This window comes from Hakea prostrata, chromosome 1, assembly GCF_041222555.1.
Source record: "Hakea prostrata isolate BN-2017 chromosome 1, UWA_Hpros_2, whole genome shotgun sequence".
NCBI lineage: Eukaryota > Viridiplantae > Streptophyta > Magnoliopsida > Proteales > Proteaceae > Hakea > Hakea prostrata.
The window spans coordinates 54,223,885-54,247,795 of NC_142600.1; positions in this window are offsets into that span (position 1 = coordinate 54,223,885).

Genomic DNA, 23,911 nt, shown 5'->3' on the forward strand with positions numbered 1-23,911 from the left:
TTATTTCCTTATTTAGATTTATGCTTCTAAGCCTTTTTCATTGAAGATCTAAGTATGTTTTCATGATACCTTTACCTGAAGCAATGATCCATTCTCCTATTGTTCTTGTCTTTGATTTCTATTTCAAATTCATCAAGATCCATGGTTGATCTAATTATGGTAACTTTTTGTTTCCAAATTTGGATCTTGATATCTTGATTTGATTGGTGTTTTCAGGTCCCCTATATGTTAGAATACTACTGATGTAGTTTACCCCTTGAGTAGTACCCTTTTGAACCACCAAATTCGGATTTCATATCTTAAAGCTCTGTTTTTTTTAGGCTACTGTCTGCATTGGTCGACTGGACCAGTCGACCAATCCACTCGACCAATGAGTACGGCAACTCCGGAATTGGTCGTGTTGGATGTTTTGGTATCTTTTCTGTTAGGGATCTTTCCTAATATGTTGTATATACTTGTTTAGGACCTTCTTCTCAAGTTTGCCAAGATCTTACTTGATTTCTTAGGATTCCTTTGCGAGTTATAAAAGGTAAGGATGGTTATTTCCTTAATTACATAGATAGCATGAATCTAGTTTCTATATTTGAATATCATGGATATGATTCCTAAATTAGATTCTTACAATGATATACTACTGTTGCATAACTTTGATTACAGTAGCATTACTTATTCATATTGAATTGACTCATGTATGATTTACTTACCAATTATATACAAGGTGATTGCAATTATTGATTTTTTTCCATATATGAGGTTACCATATATGTGATGATATGAATTGATGCATGTGTATGCTTAAGTATGGTTTGGAAAGGAGAGGTGTCCTTTTGACACTTCTGTCCTTGGACTACTACGGGAGTATTATGGGATGTTTCCGGAGATGCCCTCTGGACACCTTCCTAAACTGTTGGATGACATATCTAGGATTGTCTAGTAGTGTTTGGCTAGGATGTCCTGTTATGTCAGACCCTAATCGGAGGGGTATTGAGACCGAACGACCCGTGGTAGCAATGGGGATTCATGGGCGCTCAAGACCGGTAACCAACCCGTGAGAGGACAGGAATCACATTGTGGGGGCCATTTATTGGTAGGGTTGCATATGGTTAGACTTGGGCTCACTCGACCAATGGTCACAGAGGCCTCAATTGCTGTTGAATTTTTGGAAAATGTGATTTTTGCCTTATGGATTATTGTTTGATGACTATATGGATATATTTGAGCGTGATTTAAGTTTTCAAATCATTTGGACTTGTGGTTTATGTTGAATCTTCGAAATTCGGTATTTTGATGTTCTCGGTTTTGCAGAATGGTTACTCTGAGAAGTGGGCGTGGTGAATCCAGTGGTCATGGAGGTGGTGAGATACCAAATGTTGATCAGGGTACTCATGAGATCCCTGGTGCCCCGAATGTTGGAAGTTTCAGAGATATTGCCAATATTATGGGCAATATGATGCAGCAGACAAGCGGCTCGGTTCAACCGAGATGTTGGTGGGTTTCATGACTCGCATAATGAGACCCGGGCTGGTGCTAATGCGAATCCTCATGCCGCGATCTGAATGCGGGAGGTTTAGCTGGAACTCCTCATACTACTTTGATGGAGAGTTTTTTGAAGATGCAAGTACCCACTTTCACCGGAGTTACCAAGGACCCCTTGTTTCCTAACAAGTGGCTTCGTGAGTTGGAGAAGGCTTTCCGACATCTGCAATGCTCGGAAGCTCGGAAGATTTTGTTTCTTTGAACGAAGTTGCAACAAGAAGCTGATGCATGGTGGATCTCCACTCGGCTGTTTTGGAAGGTTTGCATGCAGGAGTTGTAACTTGGGAGTTATTCAAAGAGGCTTTTTGTATGAACTACTTTCCCGAGGCGGTGAAAGATGCGAAGGAAGCCGAGTTCATGATTCGACTCAAGGAACTCTGTCTCGTGTTGGAGTACCAACAGAAGTTCGAGGAGCTTCATTTCTTTGCTCCAGATTCTCTCGAAGGATGACCTCGCGAAAGCAAAGAAGTTCTTCAAAGGACTGCGCGCCCGCCATTAAAGCTTACCTCACAAGTCCAGCCTATAGTGAGCTATGCTCAAGTGGTGCGAGAACTCGAAGAAGTTGGAGGAAACAGAGAAGGAAAGTGCTCGTGTGCAAAAGCCACGGCGATCAAGGAATTCTGGTTTGGTGGATCGTAATGACCGTCGTTTTGTGAGACCTACACCCTACCCCACTCCTACCTTTCGGGCTAAGAGTGTAGGTCGGAACACGGGTTTTCAGCAGCTCGGCCGGTTTAGACGGATATGGCGGAAACCGACCACCAGCAAGTGCAAGTGCAAGTGCAAGTGCAAGGCCTTTTGTTCGAAGCCCCTCTGTTGCGGCCACCCCTGTTGGATCCAGCAATCTGTTTGTTTCTACCGCAAGCAAGCTGGTCATTTTGCTCGTGCCTGTCCGAAGCGGCTCGCCAGCAGCCTCTGCCCGATGGTGAAGAGTGCTCCTGCTCCTCCCTCCGGTAGAGTTTTCGGTATTTCCGATCTTGAGCGGGATCCAAGCCATGAAGTGATTACGGGTACATTGTTAGTTGCTTCTATTTCTGCATTTGTCTTATTTGATACGGGTGCATCTCATTCGTTCATGTCATCTCGCATTCATCAAGAAGACTAACCTAATCCCCGAGAAGTTGTCTAGTTGTTTATTGATTAGTACACCTACTGGTCTGTTGTGAAACTAGATAAGGGGTTATCTAAATGTCCTGTGTTGATTGGTGAGAAGAACTTGGAAGCCAATTTTGTGATTCTTGACATGAAGGACTTCGATGTTATTTCGGGAATTGATTGGTTGACAGCCCACAAAGGCTGTGTTCCTTTGTTCCTCAAAGAAGATTCAGTTCCATATTTGTGGAAGTCCGGTCTTTGAATTTCGGGGTGAAAAGAGAAGGGTTTGTAGGAAGGTCTTTGTCTCTGACCGATGCAAGTCTATGCCCTAGTGGATGATGCTTCATCCGAAGGCAAGGGTATAGTGGAGAAAAGAGTCGATGAAGTCGAGTTGTCTGCGACTTTGTTGATGTCTTCCCGATGATCTATCGGGAGTGCCTCCGGACAGGAGGATGTCGAATTTGGTGCCGCTCCGGTATCTAAAGCTCCGTACGGGATGGCTCCCTACGAGTTGAAAGAGTTGCAAATTCAGTTGAATGAGCTCATTGATAGAGGTTTCGTACAGCCTAGTGTGTCACCTTGGGGAGCTCTGGTCTTGTTCGTCAAGAAGAAAGACGGTAGTATGCGCTTGTGCATCGACTACCGTGAGTTGAATAAGTTGACTATCAAGAACAGATATCCGCTGCCCAGAATTGATGATCTCTTCGATCAGTTGAAGGGTGCAGTTGTGTTCTCAAAGATTGACTTAAGGTCCGGATATCACCAATTGAAAGTGAAGTCTAATGATATCTTCAAGACAGCTTTCCGAACGCGGTATGGTCACTACGAGTTTAGAGTCATGCCCTTCGGATTGACCAATGCTCCTGCGGTGTTCATGGACCTCATGAACCGAGTATTTCATGATGTGCTTGATAAGTTTGTGATTGTTTTCATTGATGACATCTTGATCTATTCGAAGAGCGAAGAAGAGCATGCGAGTCATCTAAGTTTCACTTTGCAAAGGTTGCGAGAAAAGAAGTTGTTCGCTAAGTTTAGCAAGTGTGATTTCTGGCTTAAGAGAGTGGTATTCATTGGTCATGTAGTTTCAGCCGAAGGTATTCGTGTCGATCCTGAAAAGGTCCAAGCTGTGGCTGATTGGGAACGACCGAAGTCAGTAACGGAAATAAGAAGTTTCCTTGGATTGGCGGGTTACTACAGAAGGTTTATTGAGAATTTTTCTCGGTTGGCTGCTCCTATGACTAAGTTGACCAGGAAAGAAGAGAAGTTTGTTTGGTCCGACGCTTTGTGAGAAGAATTTCCAAGAGTTGAAAGATAGATTGACAAGTGCCCCGGTTCTGACTATACCTGATGGTTCCGGTGGTTTGACAGTTTATACCGATGCGTCAAAGATTGGTTTGGGTTGTGTACTGATGCAACATGGCAAGGTCGTAGCCTATGCTTCTCGGCAATTGAAGGATTATGAGCGGAATTACCCCACTCACGATCTAGAACTTGCCGCCGTTGTCTTTGCTTTGAAGATTTGGAGACATTATCTTTACGGTGAGAAGATTGCCATTTTCACGGATCATAAGAGTTTGAAATACTTCTTTACCCAAAAGGAGTTGAACATGAGGCAAAGGAGATGGTTGGAACTAGTCTCCGATTATGATTGTGATATTCAGTATCATCCTGGGAAAGCAAATGTTGTTGCTGATGCTCTTAGTAGGAAGAACCAGAAGAAGACTTTGGATTTGAATGCTTTGAGTTTACCATTGTGGTCTTCTATTGAGAGTTTTGATTTGGAAATCATCCCTGAGAATTCTGATTTTATTCTTTCTGCCATGACGGCAAGATCTGGTCTTAGAGATAAGATTGTTGCTCGCAGAGTTCTGATCAAGAGCTTTTGATCAAAGTTGAGAAGATTTCTTCGAATCCTGAGTCGGACCCCGACTTTGGTATATCCATGGATGGTGCTTTGTTGTTTAGAGGAAGACTGTGTGTGCCTGCAAATGAAGATGTTAAGAAAGAAATATTGAAGGAAGCACACCAGTCAGTCTTTACTATACACCCGGGAAGCACCAAGATGTACAAGAACTTGAAGGAACATTTTTGGTGGATTGGTCTGAAGGCGGATGTTGATGATTTTGTTGCCAAGTGTGAGACTTGCCAACGTGTGAAAGCCGTTCGACAACCTCCATCTGGATTACTTCAGCCCCTTCCAATTCCTAGTTGGAAGTGGGAGGATATCTCCATGGACTTTGTGACTAGCTTGCCTCGGACAAGTAAAGGCAATGACACTTGTGTGGGTGATTGTTGATAGGTTGACCAAATCAGCCCATTTCATTCCTATGAAGATCACTCATACTGGATAAGCTAGCAAGGCTTTATGTGGATAATGTGGTTCGTCTGCATGGTGTGCCATTGAGTATTGTTTCGGATTGTGATCCCAGGTTCACCTCAAGGTTTTGGAATAGTTTGCAGAAGGCCTTGGGAACCCAATTGAACTTGAGTACGGCTCATCATCCACGGTCGATGGACAATCCGAGCGGACAATTCAGACATTGGAAGACATGCTCAGATCTTGTGTGGTGGATATGGGTGGTAATTGGGATGAACACCTAGCTTTGGTTGAGTTTGCCTATAACAACGGTTATCAAGCAACAATAGGCATGGCTCCATTCAAGGCTTTGTATGGCAGTACTTGTAGGACACCTTTGTACTTTGGATCGAGACAGGTGAAAGAAAAGTCTTAGGTCCCGAGATGATTGAAGCTACGAGTGCTATGGTAGATATGATAAGAGAAAGGATTAAGTCCGCCGATCAAGACAGAAATCTTATCTTGATAAGAGAAGGACCGATTTGGAATTTCAAGTTGGAGAGAAAGTCTTCTACGAAGGTTTCACAAATGAAGGGTGTGATGAGATTCAATGTTAAGGGAAAGCTTAGCCCTCGTTACATTGGACCTTTCGAGATTTTGGAAAAGGTTGGACCTGTTGCGTATCGATTAGCATTACCTCCGCCTCTTGCTGGTGTTCACAATGTGTTTCATATTTCAATGCTCCGAAAATACATAGAGAATCCGGAACACATTTTGCGCAGCAAGCACTGAAGGACTTAGTGCTGATTTGACCTATGATGAAGAACCGGCCGAAATCTTGGATAGGAAGGACAAAGCATGCGGAATCGCACCATTCCTTTGGTGAAGATTCTGTGGAAGAACCATACCCCTAAAGAAGCTTCTTGGGAGAAGGAAGAAGATATGAAGGAGAAGTTTCCTTACCTCTTTGGAAGCACAGGTACACTTTCAATTTCGGGGACGAAATTTCTTTAAGGGGGGGAGAATGTAAAACCCAGCCCTAACCTTGACCCGGAAACCTTGTTATTTGTAGGTCCGATGACCCGGAGTAAAGTAAGAAGTCAGCTTTGGGCCATCCCAGTGGAGGACTTGGTGTCTGGCTTTGAATCCATGAAAGTTGATGATGAAGTTCTATTTATGGAAACCGAATCTCGATGAAGATCTGATTAGTTGATGGACTTGGAGTGCTCTCTATCTTGGTTTGAAGGCATTTCTACCTATTAGGTAAGTCACTTGACTTGTGTGCAAAACCCCTTTAGGATTGGATTTGATCTGGGCCTTCAATTCCCTGTTTTGGACTTGCTGTCTGCATTGGTCGACTGATTGGTCGACTGGACCAGTCGACCAATCCACTCGACCAATGAGTGCTGTCTTTGGCAATTAGGTTGTTCTTGCTCTATTTAAGTCTAATCTCGAGTCCACTTCGTATTTGCTGCCTCCAAACAACGAACCAAAGACCTCTGCAAGTCATCTCCCTTGCATCCTTGGTGTTTTCTTGACGGATCTTCGTCGAAACTCTTCTCTTTGCATCAAAAGGTATGTCTACTCTCTTTTCTTCTCCTCCATCTTTGTTTTTCTTTCCTTTTTGAGTTGAGACAGTAGAAGAGATGCTGCATTCTCTGTTGCAAACATCTCTGAACATGTTCTCATGATCATCCTAAGGATTTGAGGCTAGAACAATGATCTTAACCATGATCATTGCAAGCTTTTGAAGGAATCATGATCAAACCATGATCTAATCTTGTTAAACTTCTGATTTGAATTCTGATCTCTTTGGATCTTCTATATTGATCATATTAGTAGTTAATTACTGTGTTTTCCTTCCATGATCCATAATCTATAAATTTCTAGTTGTTCTCTTCTACCATACTATGTGTTCTTCATGATGCATGGTAGTTACATATATGGTAGGTTTTATTTCCTTATTTAGATTTATGCTTCTAAGCCATGTTCCTTGAAGATCTAAGTATGTTTTCATGATACCTTTACCTGAAGCAATGATCCATCCTCCTATTGTTCTTGTCTTTGTTTTCTATTTCAAATTCATCAAGATCCATGGTTGATCTAATTATGGTAACTTTTTGTTTCCTAATTTGGATCTTGATATCTTGATTTGATTGGTGTTTTCAGGTCCCCTATATGTTAGAATACTACTGATGTAGTTTACCCCTTGAGTAGTACCCTTTTGAACCACCAAATTCGGATTTCATATCTTAAAGCTCTGTTTTTTTTAGGCTACTGTCTGCATTGGTCGATTGGACCAGTCGACCAATCCACTCGACCAATGAGTACAAAGCAACTCCGGAATTGGTCTGTGTTGGATGTTTTGGTATCTTTTCTGTTAGGGATCTTTCCTAATATGTTGTATATACTTGTTTAGGACCTTCTTCTCAAGTTTGCCAAGATCTTACTTGATTTCTTAGGATTCCTTTGCGAGTTATAAAAGGTAAGGATGGTTATTTCCTTAATTACATAGATAGCATGAATCTAGTTTCTATATTTGAATATCATGGATATGATTCCTAAATTAGATTCTTACAATGATATACTACTGTTGCATAACTTTGATTACAGTAGCATTACTTATTCATATTGAATTGACTCATGTATGATTTACTTACGAATTATATACAAGGTGATTGCAATTATTGATTTCTTTCCATATATGAGGTTACCATATATGTGATGATATGAATTGATGCATGTGTATGCTTAAGTATGGTTTGGAAAGGAGAGGTGTCCTTTTGACACTTCTGTCCTTGGACTACTACGGGAATATTATGGGATGTTTCCGAAGATGCCTTTGGACACCTTCTTAAACTGTTGGATGACATATCTAGGATTGTCTAGTAGTGTTTGGCTAGGATGTCCTGTTATGTCAGACCCTAATCGGAGGGGTATTGAGACCGAACGACCCGTGGTAGCAATGGGGATTCATGGGCGCTCAAGACCGGTAACCAACCCGTGAGAGGACAGGAATCACATTGTGGGGGCCATTTATTGGTAGGGTTGCATATGGTTAGACTTGGGCTCACGGGCGCTTAAGACCGGTAACCAACCCGTGAGAGGACGTGAGAGCTTCCCGTTTACCATATGTGGATGATCAATAGGGTTGATGAGTCCGTAGTCAGGGATTATGAGGACTCTAGTGTGAAGGATACCGGAAAGGATCGTCAGGGATGAGGAATGGAAGTATCCGGATCGACTTGATGTAACTAAGTAGAAGACTTGCATTTGGCTAGGTTTTACCCCGACATGCGCCAAGTACTTATACCAAATGGTTGTGAGAGAGTGTGTTGACTTAACCCCCTGCCATGGTTTGTCTGAGGGATGAAGGACCCATTACCAATCGGCTGCTCAAGACCGGTGAAATGATCCGTGAGAGAATCCAAGATATCTTAAATGGTTGAGGATGTGAGTGGACTTTCCTAAAGAAGTACGGTGCTATGACTTAAAGCATGTCTGCCAATAGAGACCAGCATACATAGAGTTAGATTCATTCATTCATTGCTTGTCTCATATCATATTGCATTTATGTTTGTTTTGGAATCCTGCCATTTATGTTATTATGGATTTTAACTGCCTTACTGAGTTTCTTTGAAACTCATTCCTTTATTGTACAATGTTTGTTAGACTATCCTGCAGTCTTGAGTACTATGACGGTCCCTATGAAGAAGCGCAAGGCGAAGAGGCATATCTCCAGGAAGGTGATTGCGGTTACCACAATTACTCTGAAGATCCCGCGAGTGGTTATGCTCCGTACGATGCTTAGTCCGACCATCGAGTGGAAGCGTCCTTGTGCCATTTATGAGATTTACACTTATAAGGATGTTGTCTATAAAGTGGAGAACAATTTAGTTACCCAATGTACTAGCTACTGGGATTAGATTTTATTTAGTTTATTCTCTTTAGAGCTACTTTTCCACTGGTTGTAAAGTGGGATTTTTGCCTCACTTTACTTATCTGTTTGATACTCTGATTATATCTATTATTCTGATTCATTTATGATTCCTTCTTTCTTTATTGGATCTATGGTTTATCTTCCGCACTTTTGTTATGATTGTTCATGATTATGTTATTGTTTATGTGGGAGGTTGATCACTCGATACCTGATCTTCGGGCTGTGGATCACACTCTCGGGTATGCCAGATAGGGTACCGGCTGGGAGGGCGTGACAACAATGGTAGCATACTAGTATATAGGGGACATCAAAACAATAATCAAATCAAGTTTTCAAGTTACAAATTAGGAACCAAAAAGTTACCCTAATTAGGTTAATCATGGATTATGAAGAAAGCATGGTATGACAAGGATAAAGAACTAGAGGATGATAGGTTACAAATCTTGTAAAGAAAACACATTGATTGGCTATTAACATGATCAAAATATGGGTTCTTGATTTGACCCAAGAAACTAGGGTTTCACCTTTTATGGCTCTTATGAAAAGGTTGTGATCATAGGATGAAAGGGAATAAATTGTTTGGTCAAAAACAACAAGAAAATCATTCAATGATCAAGTTTAGATTAACATAAATATTGCCCATGAGGTTTCCCTTGCATGGGAGGTTACCAAGAGTTTCCAGAAAGATCATACAAGGGTTAGGGTTTCAAGAAAACATTTGGCTAAGGTTAAGATCATGACGATGATCATATATCTCAAAGAATAGAATTAGATCATGGAATAGATGGTTGCAAGAATGCAGCATCTACTTCCTGATCTCAATCAAGAACAAGATTAAAGAAAAGAAGTTTAGAGATGGAGAAGAAAAGAGAGCGTAGACATACCTTTGTTGCAGGAGGAAGGAGATTACTTGAGTTCTTGCGAGATATCAACCAAGGATGCAAGGAAATTGATTAGAATGAAGTTCTAACTCGTTCCAGAGGCTTAGGAGGCAAAGGAGGCGGAGTAATCCCGAGATTTAGACTTAAATAGAGTAGCCATGACCTAATTAGCAAAACAGAACCAATTGGTCGACTAATCAGGACAGGAAGTTCAAACAGTGGATTTGAAGGCTCAGATCAAGTCCAAACATAACGGGGTTTTGCACACACCTAAAGTGACTTACCTAGTAGGTAGAAATGCATTCGAACCAATACAGAGAGCACTCCAAGTCCATCAACTAATCCGATCTTCAACAGGATGCAGTTTCCATAAATGGAACATTGACATCAACACTCATGGAATTCAATCCAGCCACCAAGTCTTCTATAGAAATGGCCCAAAGCTGACTTCTTGCCTTACTTCGGGTTGTCGGACCTACAAACAACAGGGTTTCCGGGTCAAGGTTAGGGCTGGGTTTCACAGTTGGGAAATGCCATATCAGCATTTGCCACCTCGGCCTCCAATCAGTTTTGATGATGACAAACACTCTACTAATGATTCCATGTAGATGTGTTTTGTCCAGCTCATCACCACAGTGAATCTCGATGCAAAATGACCGGATCAAAGAATTACTGGAGAATCAAACTCAAGACCAACTCAAACCATCTTAGACCAAGAACCAAAGTCAAGATGAGTATCAAGACCGTTGCACAAGATCAAGTCGAAGATCAAGTCGAAGATCAAGATTTAGGCTGAATTAGGGCTTAGGACACTCTCGCATACACATATATGTAAATGCATCGATTATATGTAATTGATGTTACTAGAGTGACCTAGGACATGTTAGTGAGGTGTACAATGCTTAGGGTTGACCAAAAAGTCCAAAAACCCAAGCCATGTCCTAGCCCCAACTTAGTTAAGCAAAACTGCACCAGACGGTCAATTGTCTATTTGCAGTTTTCTGTGTTTTTGAACACAGAAGGCCAGACGGAATTTCCATATGGCAGACGGAATTTCCGTCTGGGGTACTTAAGCTAGACGGACGACCGTCCTACCCTGACTTAAGTTTAATGGCTATTTTTAACGACTATTTTTCAACGGCTAGTTTTTTAGAAGGCTGACCGTCTGGGCAGGTAGACGACCGTTTGGAGTAAAATTTCACTGAAATTTTATATCCGTTGGGGAAATGGGGAGGGCATTGAGTTGAGGTCTATAAAAGCCCAACCACCCCCATTTGAACTTATTCCTCTCCCCCCATCAAGCATATACTCACTCACAAGTGAAAGAGAAAATATTGGGTGTTTTAGCACCATCACTAGCTCCCCAACTCCATTCAACTTTGAGGAATATTCCAAAGTTGATAGGCAAGCTCATTGAAGCCAAGCTTGGAGTCATTGAACGTCATTGGAGCTTTTTTATTGATGCATTGCTGTTCTTGAAGCATTCATTCATTGCATTCACACACACACAAGGGGTAAAGTGTCACTCTCCTTGTTAGGTAATGATATGGAGAGATTATGATTAGACCGGGTTCATACCTGGTCCGACCCTCGACCCCGGTCGAGACGGAGAGATTCTACTCGCTCCCGAGCGAACCGGATCCAGAAGATGGCTTGCTGAAGAAGAAAGCTTATTCGGCTGCAAGCGCGCCCTAATCATACTTATGGATTAGGGTAATCACCCTAATAATGGCAGACTCGAATTGACGGCTGCGGATAATCATTATCGAAGGGATAATCATCACATAACCTAAAGGTTATCTCAGGAGTCCTCTACTAGTCCAAACTAGTAGAAGTCCATTGCTCAACGTATCTAACTGTTAAGATCCAACGACTACCCGAAGAAGGCTCAAGTGCATCTAACGAAGGAGATTCGAAGGTACACTCTATATAAACCTCACTACCATACAAGGTGAGGGGATCGAAAAGAATACTATCTGAGACTCAGGTTCAGATACATACTGATAGACCTAAACTATCAGCGATCTGCTATCTAGATCACCTTTCCCAGTTCTTCATTCCTTAAGCTCTGCGCTTCTAGCAGAGCAGTTTGTGATTAAGTTCATCAACTGACTTAGCCTTCGGAGGTGGACTCCCGACCCCAGCGGTCGGGCCACATCTGACGCTTTCGTTTTGCAGGACATCACGAGGAGATCTAAGGGCTGAGCAGATTTTGGACGCATCAATTGGCGCCGTCTGTGGGAAACAACTTGAAAAGCCATGGTGACTAGATCAGCAGCCGCAGCAGCCGCTGCACAACGCAATTTCGGTGTTCAGATCCCTGGAGTGAATAATCCAGGATATTCCCCGGAAAGCCAAAATCCTATTGAGGTAGATGGTGGCCAGGGAGGACGTAATCCTCCTCCTGATACAATCCAAGATCAATTGGATCAGGTAAAAATTCAACTCTTGGAGGTGAGCCAAGCACTCCGCATGCTCACTAGACGAGTGGTTTTACCACAAGAGCCTGATCAACGCGATTCAGGGAGACGTGCATTGCCACGTGACCAGAGATTGGCTGAAGACCGGAATATCGATCAGAATTTCCGTGAAGGAGACCGAGGACTTAGGAGGATCGATGATCAAGCGAGGCGAGACGATCAGTTCGACAGACCGCAAGAGAGTACAACCGATTCAAACACAAGGTTGGATACGGGGGTAAGAACTCACTCACCCACCGTCGAAGAACCGTTCGTGATGATCGAGCAGTTCGCGACGAGAGGAATGCTCGGGAAGGACGGGCTGTTCGTGATGATCGAGTAGCACGGGATGATCGTGTTAATCGAGGTCGTGATCATATTGCTGAAGATCACTCAACCCAGATTGGTCAGGAATTGGCCAACATCAATGAGAAATTAGGGCAGTTGGCTAAGGGAAGAATAACTAAGGATATTTACTGAGTCATTCGGAAGACTCCCTTTGCCGAGCCAATTGCGAGATATCAGTTTCCCCGTAACTTCGTTTGCCTACCTTTTCAACATTCGATGGCTCCGGAGATCCAACAGCTCACATCGGCTATTACCAACAGACCATGGCAGTTTCAGGTAATTCTGATGAAATTTTATGTAGGGTTTTTGGTTCATCACTTACTGGAGCAGCACAAAAGTGGTTTTCGAACCTCCCCTCTAGAAGGATCGTAAACTTTGACGAATTGGCGCGCCAATTCATAGGGCGATTCCAGAGTGGAATACAGGTCAAGAAAACGGAAGAAACCTTGTTTACTGTCAAACAAGGAAAGAGCGAATCAATCAGAGAGTTTCTGAAAAGATTCAACAAAGTGACGATGGAGATAGAAAATTTGGATGAACAAGTAGCCAAAACTGCTCTATTCACGGGACTCACTAATCGGAAACTCCCCGGAGTTATTACTACGGGATATGCCTGCGACTTATGCTTTGAGTTGGTACAGAGATGCCGAAGCGAGGCTGAAGTCATGGAGATTCTAGATGCGCGCCAAGGAGATAATAAAGTCTCCAATAAGGAACAGAAGGCTCCTGAGCAGAAGCAGAAGCCAAAGAAAAATGTTCGTGATCGGGTTGGAAAATCTCAGCCTTGGCGCCAAAGGTCCCCCTGTAAAAGTGAGTACACTCCATTGAATGCTCCTCGGGCTGATATTTTAAATATCCTCAAAAGAAAAAATATTTTAAAGTGGCCGCCTAAAATTCTTTTGAAACCCGGAGAGCAGCAGGATCGAGAAAAGTATTGCCGATTCCACAAGGACTATGGTCATTATACTAATGACTGTCGTCATCTGAAGGCAGATATTGAGAGATTAATATCTCAGGGACATCTGTCTAGTTTCGTTAGCAGAAGAAGGGAGGAGCCACGTGAGCCACGTGTGGCTGCTCCGAAAAGGGATCGTTCGGTTAGTTTGGAACGATCAAGGGAGGCCCCGAAATCTAAGAAGGGCAAGGAGGTGATTGAAGCTACTCGGTCACCAATCCTTACCATCTTCGGGGGACCAGAGCCCGAATCACTCCGGAGTCGCGAAAACAAAATCCAAATTTGTTGGAACCGGAGAGACGCAGAAGCGGAAGAAGCTGAATGGTGAAGATTCTATCACCTTTAGCGAGGAAGACGAAAGAGATGTTTGTTTACCTCATGATGATGCTATAGTCATCAAGGTAGAGATTGCACGACGGGAAGTGCATAGAGTTTTGATTGATACGGGTGTCCGTAGCTGACCTAATTTCCTACGAAGTGTATCAAAAATTGAAGGTGGATCGGGACTTGATGAAACCTTCATCCACACATCTATATGGTTTTGCAGGGTCATCTGCAGTGGCGGAAGGATCAGTCCAGTTGGATTTATCCATTGGAAGTTTTCCCAAGGAAATAACTGTCCGAATCAATTTTTTGGTGGTTCAAGAACTGCCAGCTTATAATATGATCCTCGGGCGACCATCTTTATCCAAGATAGGTGCTATTGTTTCGACAAAGCACTGAAGATAAAATTCCCGACTCGATATGGGAATTGGTCAAGTCTCCTCGACCGGAAGATCTCTCGGCGGTGTTATGTTGCCTATTTAAAGGACAAGGAGGGCCCGAGGAAGGTAACTGCCCTCCCCATAGAAGTTCGAGATGATCGGGAAGAGACAGAGATGCAAAGACCCGAACCAGTGGAGAAGCTGGAACAAATCCAACAATGTACCGAGGATGAGAAAAAGATTACTTATATCGGGTCTGAACAGCTGGAAGAATTTAAAGATGAGTTGAAGTTTTTTCTTCAGCAGAATAAAGATGTATTTGCATGGTCTACTGAGGACATGCCCGGAATCGATCGGGCCATTGCAGAGCACAAACTCTGGATAGACCCTAAGGTGAAACCAGTGACACAGAAAAGAAGAAATTTCTCCATTGAAAAGTATGAAGCCGTTCGAAGTGAAGTTGAAAAACTTAAGAATTCTGGTTTCATAGAACCAATTGAGTGCCCAATTTGGTTGGCCAACGTTGTAATGGTAAAAAAGGCGAATGGGAAGTGGAGGATGTGTACAGACTACACAGATCTTAACAAAGCTTGCCCAAAAGATTGCTACCCGTTGCCTCGGATTGACCTCTTGATAGATGCGACTGCAGGATATGAAACTTTAAGTTTCATGGATGCCTACTCAGGGTATAATCAGATTCTTATGAATAAGGAGGATGAAAAGTATACGGCTTTCATGACTGATCGTGAGAGCTATTATTACAAGGTCATGCCTTTTGGCCTGAAGAATGCAGGAGCAACATATCAGAGGGCCGTCAACAAGATTTTCAAAGAGCTGATAGGAAAGAATGTTGAAGCTTATGTTGACGACATGCTAGTGAAAAGCTTTACAAAAGCAAATCATATTGCAGATTTGAGTCGAGGTATTCTCGATGCTGGAAACATCAAATGAAGCTAAACCCGAGAAAAATGTGCCTTTGGAGTCTCCTCGGGCAAATTTTTGGGCTTCATGGTATCACAGAGGGGAATTGAGGCTAATCCTGCCAAAATACAAGCTCTGATTGATATGGAGGGTCCCAAAACTGTTCGGGATGTACAGTGTTTAACAGGGAGAGTTCTTTGCTTTAAATCGATTCATCTCCAAGTCTGGAGAAAAATGTTTGCCTTTCTTCAAGGCACTTAAAGACCTGAAGGGCGTAAGGAAGCAAAGTGGACTGAAGAGTGCCGAGAAAGCTTTCGAGGAATTAAAAGAAGCACTTGGACAACCACCGATCCTGTCCAGACCAGAGAAGGGGGAAATATTATAGCTATATCTAGCGACGTCCCTTTCGGCGGTCAGTGCAATACTTGTTCGTGAAAAAGATAAAGAATTGTGGCCGATTTACTATGTAAGCCACGTGTTGCTAGATGCGGAGACAAGATATTCACAGATTGAGAGGCAGGCTCTGGCTCTCATGATGGCCGCCAGGAAGCTAAGGCCATATTTTCAGGCTCATCCAATTGAGGTATTTACAACTTTTTCTCTTAGTAAAGTTCTTAACAAACCTGATTTGTCTGGAAGGATGGTGTCCTGGTCGGTTGAACTCAGCGAGTTCCAAGTGAGCTTTAAGCCCAGAACTGCAATCAAGGCTCAGGCATTAGCCGACTTTGTAGTAGAAACTACTGCACCAGTGGAACCCACCATTGAGGATCCCATTATACCAACCACTTGGGAGGTATATGTGGATGGTTCGAGTAATAAAGATGGAGCAGGAGCTGGAATTCTATTAAAAAGTCCAGCAGGATTTATTATTCGATATGCTTTGAGATTCGCATTTGACGCAAGTAATAACGAAGCGAGAATATGAGGCTACGATAGCGGGACTTCGGTTGTCAAAAGCATTATCTATTGCAGATGTTACTATTTATAGTGACTCTCAACTTATAGTCAACCAAGTCCAGGGGGAGTAGGGTATTAAAGAACCACGCTTGCAGAAATATCAAGAGATAGTGTAGGCATTTCAAAACCAATTTCGGAATTTGAAGATATCTCGATTTCGAGGAATGAAAATTCAGTGTGCGAGATGAGCTATCCCGACTAGCCAATGCCAAGGAAAAGAATCTAGACCCTTCGGTCTACATTGAAGAGATAACTTTTCCAAGTTATCATGAGAAAGAAATTTCTTATATTGAAGCGAACGTTCTTTGGATGGATCCAATAATCGAGTATCTAAGGGATGACAAATTACCTGAGGATCCAGTAGAGGCAAGGTTGATCAAGATTCGATCAGCTAGATTTGTCATTTAGAATGGGAGACTATACAAAAGATCTTATGCTGAACCCCTTATGAGATGTATAGGCCCCGAAGGAGCAAAATCAGCTTTGGCTGAGGTTCATGAAGGAATTTGTGGAGCTCACATGGGTGGACGAGCCCTGGCTCACAAAATTCTGAGACTTGGGTTATATTGGCCTAAGGTCCAAGAGGCTGCTATGGAATACGTTCGTCGATGTTGTAACTGTCAAATTCATGCTAGAGTATCGAAGCGCCCGGCGGAAACTATGACTTCAATTCTAAATCCCATTCCCTTTGCAATGTGGGGAATTGATATCATGGGCAAATTCACCAAGGCATCAGGCGGACGGGAATATCTAATAGTAGCACTTGATTACTTCACAAAATGGGTAGAAGCGATTACCTGGCGGCAATTATCGAGAAAAAAATGGAGAAATTTGTGCTTGAATCAATCATATATCGCTTTGGGATTCCAAAGATTATTGTCACTGACCATGGTACTCAGATCGACTGTCCACAATTTGAGCAATTATGTGGAACATATATGATCGAGCATCGTATGTCCTCAGTGGCATACCCCCAAAGCAATGGACAGGTAGAGGTTACTAACCGAACGCTACTGGAAGGAATAAAGAGAAGACTTGAAGTTGACAAAGCTTATTGGTTCTAAGAACTTCATAATGTACTGTGGGCTTATAGAACTACGGTTCGAACACCCACAGGAGAAACTCCATTCAGGTTGGCATATGGATCCGAAGCATTGGCACCAGTGGAGATAATGGCGGGGACATTACGGGATCGTGAGTTCGAGGAAAAAGAAAATGAACAAGGGCTGCTTGATAGTCTTGATTTGTTGGACGAAGTTCGGGCAAAGGCAATAGCACGAACTCAACATTATCAAAGAAGGATAGCGTCTCATTATAATACTCGAGTGAAGAATCGTCGGTACTTAGCCGGAGATTTGGTGTTGAGAAATACCCTAGCTTCCGACCCGCGTCACCAAAGAAAATTAGACCCTTCCTGGGAAGGACCTTATATGGTTGTGAAACCGGTGGGTTCAGGAGCTTACAGCTGAAGAACATCAACACCCAGAAAGAGTTGGATCGTTCGTGGAATGCTAGGCATCTCAAAAAGTTTTATCCTTGAGGATGATTTCAATTTTTTTCGCGATGTAATCATTTTCAACTCAATCAATGCAATTTTTGGCTTTCAACAAACTATCTTTTGATTGGGGGGCATCATACACCACATTCAAGAACAAGATCCAACTATAAGGCATCGGATGAAAATTCGTGTGGGTCCTTCAACACTTATGGAAATTTTTGGACTTTCTTAAGTCGAGGCATCAGATGAAAATCCGAGTGAGTTCCTTTTGCAAGGCGTCGGTTTAAAACCCGAGTAAGTTCCTTCAAGACTTATTGAATTTTTGAATTATCCTTAAGTAAAGGCATCGGTTTAAAACCCGAGTGAGTTCCTTCTCAGACTTATTGTATTTCTCCGGAAATCCTTAAGTAAAGGCATTGGTTTAAAACCCGAGTGAGTTCCTTCTCAGACTTATTGTATTTCTCCGGAAATCCTTAAGTAAAGGCATTGTTTCAAACAACTAAGACCTAATGCAACAGCGATTCCAGTGGCTAGCAAAGTTCAAGATAAAGTTAATTTCTTATTTCTTCAAAAGATCCAAAGAGGCCAGTATCAAAACAATTACAAGAGCTGGATACAATTTTCGGTCAAAAAAAAAAAAGTCACCATAGGTGACTGTTGAGAAGTTATACAAGATCAACGCGACTTTGCTAGAACAAACATATGAGTCAACCATTGGTGGGGATTCAAGCAAAAGAAGAGAAGAAATGAGGATTACAAAAATATTTCGGTATGCATAAAATCCTCCGCAATTTCATACTCTTTGTCCAGGAGAAGCATGGTCCTCGACCAAACTCGCATTCAGGACAAGCTCGTCATAATTGACTTCTTCCAGGGGAGAATAAACAGGAGAATCTTCCAGATAATGCATAATATCTGGATCGGAAGGTGGAGGATCAATCTTATCCTTGGTCTAGTCGGGAGGAGGAATACCCGGGTCGTCAAGAATTCTTCAAAGATGGCAACAAAGATCAGTAGGGAGTCGTATCAAAATGAGGATCCTTCCTTAATATTGATTCCCATACTTCGTTCTCACCATCCCGGTATGCCTGCAAGTTATAAGCATTCAACATATCAACAAAAGGCTTACTGTGTAAATACTTGAAGACATAGGCTTTGCGAACATCAGTTGGAAGGGATTCGGGCAAAGGAACGACAGCTTGCCTTTCGTGTAACGTTTCGGATCCTTTGGCTCTCGACTTTCCAACTGTTCGCTCGATCGCCGGATCTTCTCCCGGCATCATCCAAGTCCGATCGAAGACGACCAATCATCGAATTTTTTCTCCCCGCCACCTCCAAAGCTAGATTCCGAAGGCGAGCAATCTCAACATCTTTAGCTTCGAGATTTCCCGAAGCCTAGAAACTTCATTGCTCAATCTATCGAGCCTAGTAACTCGCTTCCACTTGGTTGTGGAAGTTACTAGCAAGACTCCCGCAAACAACTTCCGAGTTAACGAGGAGCAGAAAAGTAATTTTTCAGAATCGGAGGATAATGAAGAAAGACTTACATCACCAAGTGACTTCGTAAAGACTTCATCCTGGAAGTTTGGAAAAACTGCGCTCTCGGAAGTCATTCGAGCAGCAAGACACCATTCCAACGCTCGTCAAACTTGTTTGACACTAATTCAGGCGAAGGATGAGCTACACCAAGAGAAGGATGAGCTGCATCACTTGTCACCCAACGGCGCTTCCTAGTGGCAAAATCCTCCAACTCGGAAGGAGAGGAGGAGGATGCCAAACAAGCACTGGAGTTGGAAATAGGAGCAGCACCTGCTGGGACCACACCTTCATCGACGCCAACATAGTTGCCTCGGATGCCCGAAGAGTCTCTTTCAGGGGTGCACCAACAGTCTCACCAGCAGGGGCATTGGCAGCACCATCGGCAACGGAGTGATCAAGATCTTCCTGGGAAAGACGAGCGATCACTTCGGGCAAAGGAGGCGCAGGGACGACATCAATAGAAACTGTGGGAATCTGACTTGAAGATTCACTGGCAGCAGTCGCCTTACGCTTGGAGGATTCACTAGCTGAAACCACCGCACTGGCCCTAACCACCGCCGACGGAACGATTTTCTTGCAAGATTTTGCTCTGATAAAGTTCGTGTTGATCTTGGGAGCCACTATGCAAAAAAACAAGCCGTATCAGGACAGAAATAAACGACAACAACAAGAGGGAAAACCCTAGTTTTTTATTACTTCCAACAAACCCAAATAACTAAACCCCAAGTATAACTACTGTGCAGTTTACTCAGGGGGGAAGTGGGGAAAGAGATGAGTAATCAAGAAACTCACTTGTTCAGAAGTTGATAGAGCTATTGTTGGAGTACGAGGAATACGGAAGCCGGCCGAAGGACGAAAGGTCGCTTTAACACTTTTGCAAATCTAACTTGCAGAAGACAGGATAGATGGAGAGTACCCACGAAGGCTTTAAATAGCCTCAGGTATTAAGACGACGGTTGAAGGCTAAGGACAACCGACGACCTAGATCAAAATGACGCTTAGAAATCCGCAGAAAGCAAGATCAACGGTCGGAGGGATGCCACATGGAAACATGTGAAAGCGAGCACCTGATGCAGAGATACCTCCAATCGTCGCACCGCCATTAAAATAATGGATGTATTTCCGATTCATTGGAAACAGTGAATGGTATACAAAGGCAAGAAAAAGTTTGAACTTCGAAGAAGGGAAACGTGCGGACTTTGCAATAAATGAAGTAGTGGAGAAGATTAATGCATCTTCCCAAAATGCATCTTCACAATATTTCTACAAGATTATTATTCGGCGAGGAATGTAAAGTTAAGTGATGAGTTTTATCATTAATACTTTGATATTCAAGGCAAGATTTCGGCAGGAGACGGGGAAATATAAAGGCCAACATGAGAAAGAAATGTCTATTCATTAAATAGAGGGTAAATCTGTACAAAAAGATAACTCCCTAAGCCTTTTCTTCATTGTTGCCCGAGGGACCCTGGTCGGGAGGACTTTTCTCAGGATCATGAGAAGAGCCTTCCTCAAGAATGGCATCGGCTGAATCCTCTACAGCAGCAACTTGAGACTCGGCTTGTGATTTCTCCTCTGGAAGTGCCGGCTCGTCAGCCAGGTATGCCTTATATTGAGGGTCAGCTGGAAAAGGATCATCTTCTTCCTGAGCCCAGTCCAGGAGATCCATACCAACTTTCCCGAAGACCTCTTTGTGGCACACCTCACGAAAAGGAGCAGTGTCGAAGGCAGGGATTGATCCGAGGATTCGCTCCCAAACGTCATTCTGCCCCAAGCGATCAGCTTGAAGGCTGTAGATACCTAGCAGCTCGGAGAAAGGTACGCTGTTCAGGTATTTCCGAACACACTCCTTCCGAAGCTCTAGCTTTATATGCTAGGGCTTGCTAGGGATCGCCAACTTCAGATGTTCTTCGAGCTCCCTACTTTTGAATTCAAGCCTGTCACCAAACAACGTGGCAGCTACTTTTTGCTTCCTGGCCTCGCGCTCGGCAGCAACGGCACGAATCTTCGACGCTTCGAGGGCCTCCTTGAGGGAGATCACTTCTTCGTCATGCTTTTTCTGCAGCTCCACGGCAGCTGAAGTCAGCTGGTCTATTTCAGAATTGGCTTTCGCCAAATTCTCTTCACAGGTTTGCAGCAAGGAGTTGGTGCGACCAACCCGGCTCAATGCTTCCACGTGTTGATAAAAGCTCAACACAGCATTCCTGGGAAGGCGGAAAATATCAGAAGAAGTCATAAGGAATTATGAAAAAATAACTAAGCAAGAAGACCGGTACCTTGTAGATTGACTAACAAGGGAGGTGTCATCCAGGGCTTCAAATTCCTGGCGATCAGAAGGAGCAAGACTGAGGGAGCTCCATTCTGTAGCTTTCTCGGGATCTCGAGTCACCCTGTCGGTCAGCTTCAGGGTTCACTCGGGGGTGAAGACCTCCTCACCATCCGTTGAAGCTTTGGATTTTTTATTGGAGGGAGCATCAATTGTGTCATGCCTCCTCTTGGTTCGGGCGGAGGAGGAGACATTAGACCTCTCCACCATCGGTTTCTTCCCTTTACCCGAAGCATCAGCCACGGGCCTGATATTCCTGATACCCCTATAAGAGGGGTCGGGAGAGGGAATAGAAGCCTCTTGATCTACGGTCAAGGCTCTGGGCGATCGTTGCTCGGCTGTCACAACGGCCCTAGCGGCCTTCACTCGCAGGCTTTCAGGGTTCATTCTTGGAGGCATTGCAAAGAAGAAGGACAAGAGTCAGAATTAAAAACATATCACTTCAGTCAAATTAAAGGATGGTGGTTAGAAGCTCACAATGAGCCAAGCCCCAGTACTGAAGGATGGAGTTATACTCCACTTCAAGTCCATGTATCTCTTGATACCACGTAATGGATTTGATCTTCCTGATGGACGCCTCGTCTTCTCTGGATAAGGGAAGGCCTCGGTTATTCTCGGAAGAAGAAGTACACCTCCTCCAGGTGGTTGGGAAGTTAAGATCTGATGGAGGCGCTCGACAGAAAAAGTATCGTTCGCGCCATCTTTTGTGATTAGAAGGGCAAGTTCCTTTGACAAGGATGCTGCCCCTCCAATCAAGTTCAGCCTTATTGCGTTTGGACAGAAAAACCCATCCGGGAGGATGGGAGATAGAAAGAACATGAAAATGTACAAAGAGAGAAAGAGATGGCGTAATGCCAAGTTCAAAACACAAACCCAAGAAGCCGACGATAAGACGCCAGCTATTGGGGAGAAGCATTCCGGGACAAATGTTCCAATGATTCAGAACTGCGGAGAAAAAAGGATTAAAAAAGGGAAAGCGAACCCCGCTTTCCACGGTGCATATATATACGAGAGAAAATTCACCCGAAAGGGATGAATCAACCCTCTCATCGGGGTGGGGAGCCCTAACTTGATATGAGGAAGGAAAATCAAAATCTTGGACAGCTGAAAGAAGGGTTTCCTCATCGTAAATGGAGGGAACAGAGGCAGGTCCACCATCGGACCCGGAAGTTTGAGGCTGCCTAGAAGACTCGACAATCTTGGAAGATCCAGACTCGAGAAGGACAGTAGAAGTTTCAGTTTTTCTTTCAAAACCTTTTTGAGAAACTTCAGCTAACTCGCGCCAGAGGACAGTTAGGGTTTTGTTATCACTATCCGACTGTTCGGGAGCAGGAGAAGCAAAAGCCTCACTGCTATTACCAACACTGGGTACCAGAGAAGCCCTATCGTCCGCCATTACTTGTTTCAGTAAACTACAAAAAGAAAAAGACCAAGTAAACTTACTGATTCGGTGGAGGCGAAGCTTGAGAGCGGGAAGGCGCGAAAGCGAGACAACAAAGGTTCAAATTCCAGACGGGAAGAATGAAACCTACGAAGACAACGAACCGCTTTTAAAACTCCTGCACGAGTGTTCGGGAATCTGAACGATCGAGATTGATTCAAAATCAGCGATCAAGATTGAAAGACGTTTTGAAAGTTTGAACTCACGAATCCGAAATAGGCGTTCGGAAATCGTCGCTTGGATGATGTGAGCCACGACAGATCAACTGCAAGGAGATATGTGGCCTTACACTCACAACGCTCGAGGAAAAGTGACCACAACATTAAATGTGATATGACATTTAATGAAGCATGCAGAGATTATCACCTGATGACGAACCCAGTTAAAAACCAAGCCCTCGAGATCGACCGAACGCTTGGTCTGGGGGCTCGTGATATGGAGAGATTATGATCAGACCGGGTTCATACCTGGTCCGACCCTCGACCCCGGTCGAGACGGAGAGATCCGACTCGCTCCCGAGCGAACTGGATCCGGAAGATGGCTTGCTGAAGAAGAAAGCTTATTCGGCTGTAAGCGCGCCCTAATCCTACTTATGGATCAGGGTAATCACCCTAGTAATGGCAGACTCGAATTGACGGCTGCGGATAATCATTATCGAAGGGATAATCATCACATAACCTAAAGGTTATCTCAGGAGTCCTCTACTAGTCCAAACTAGTAGAAGTCCATTGCTCAACGGATCTAACTGTTAAGATCCAACGACTACCCGAAGAAGGCTCAAGTGCATCCAACGAAGGAGATTCGAAGGTACACTCTATATAAACCTCACTACCATACAAGGTGAGGGGATCGAAAAGAATACTATCTGAGACTCAGGTTCAGATACATACTGATAGACCTAAACTATCAGCGATCTGCTATCTAGATCACCTTTCCCAGTTCTTCATTCCTTAAGCTCTGCGCTTCTAGCAGAGCAGTTTGTGATTAAGTTCATCAACTGACTTAGCCTTCGGAG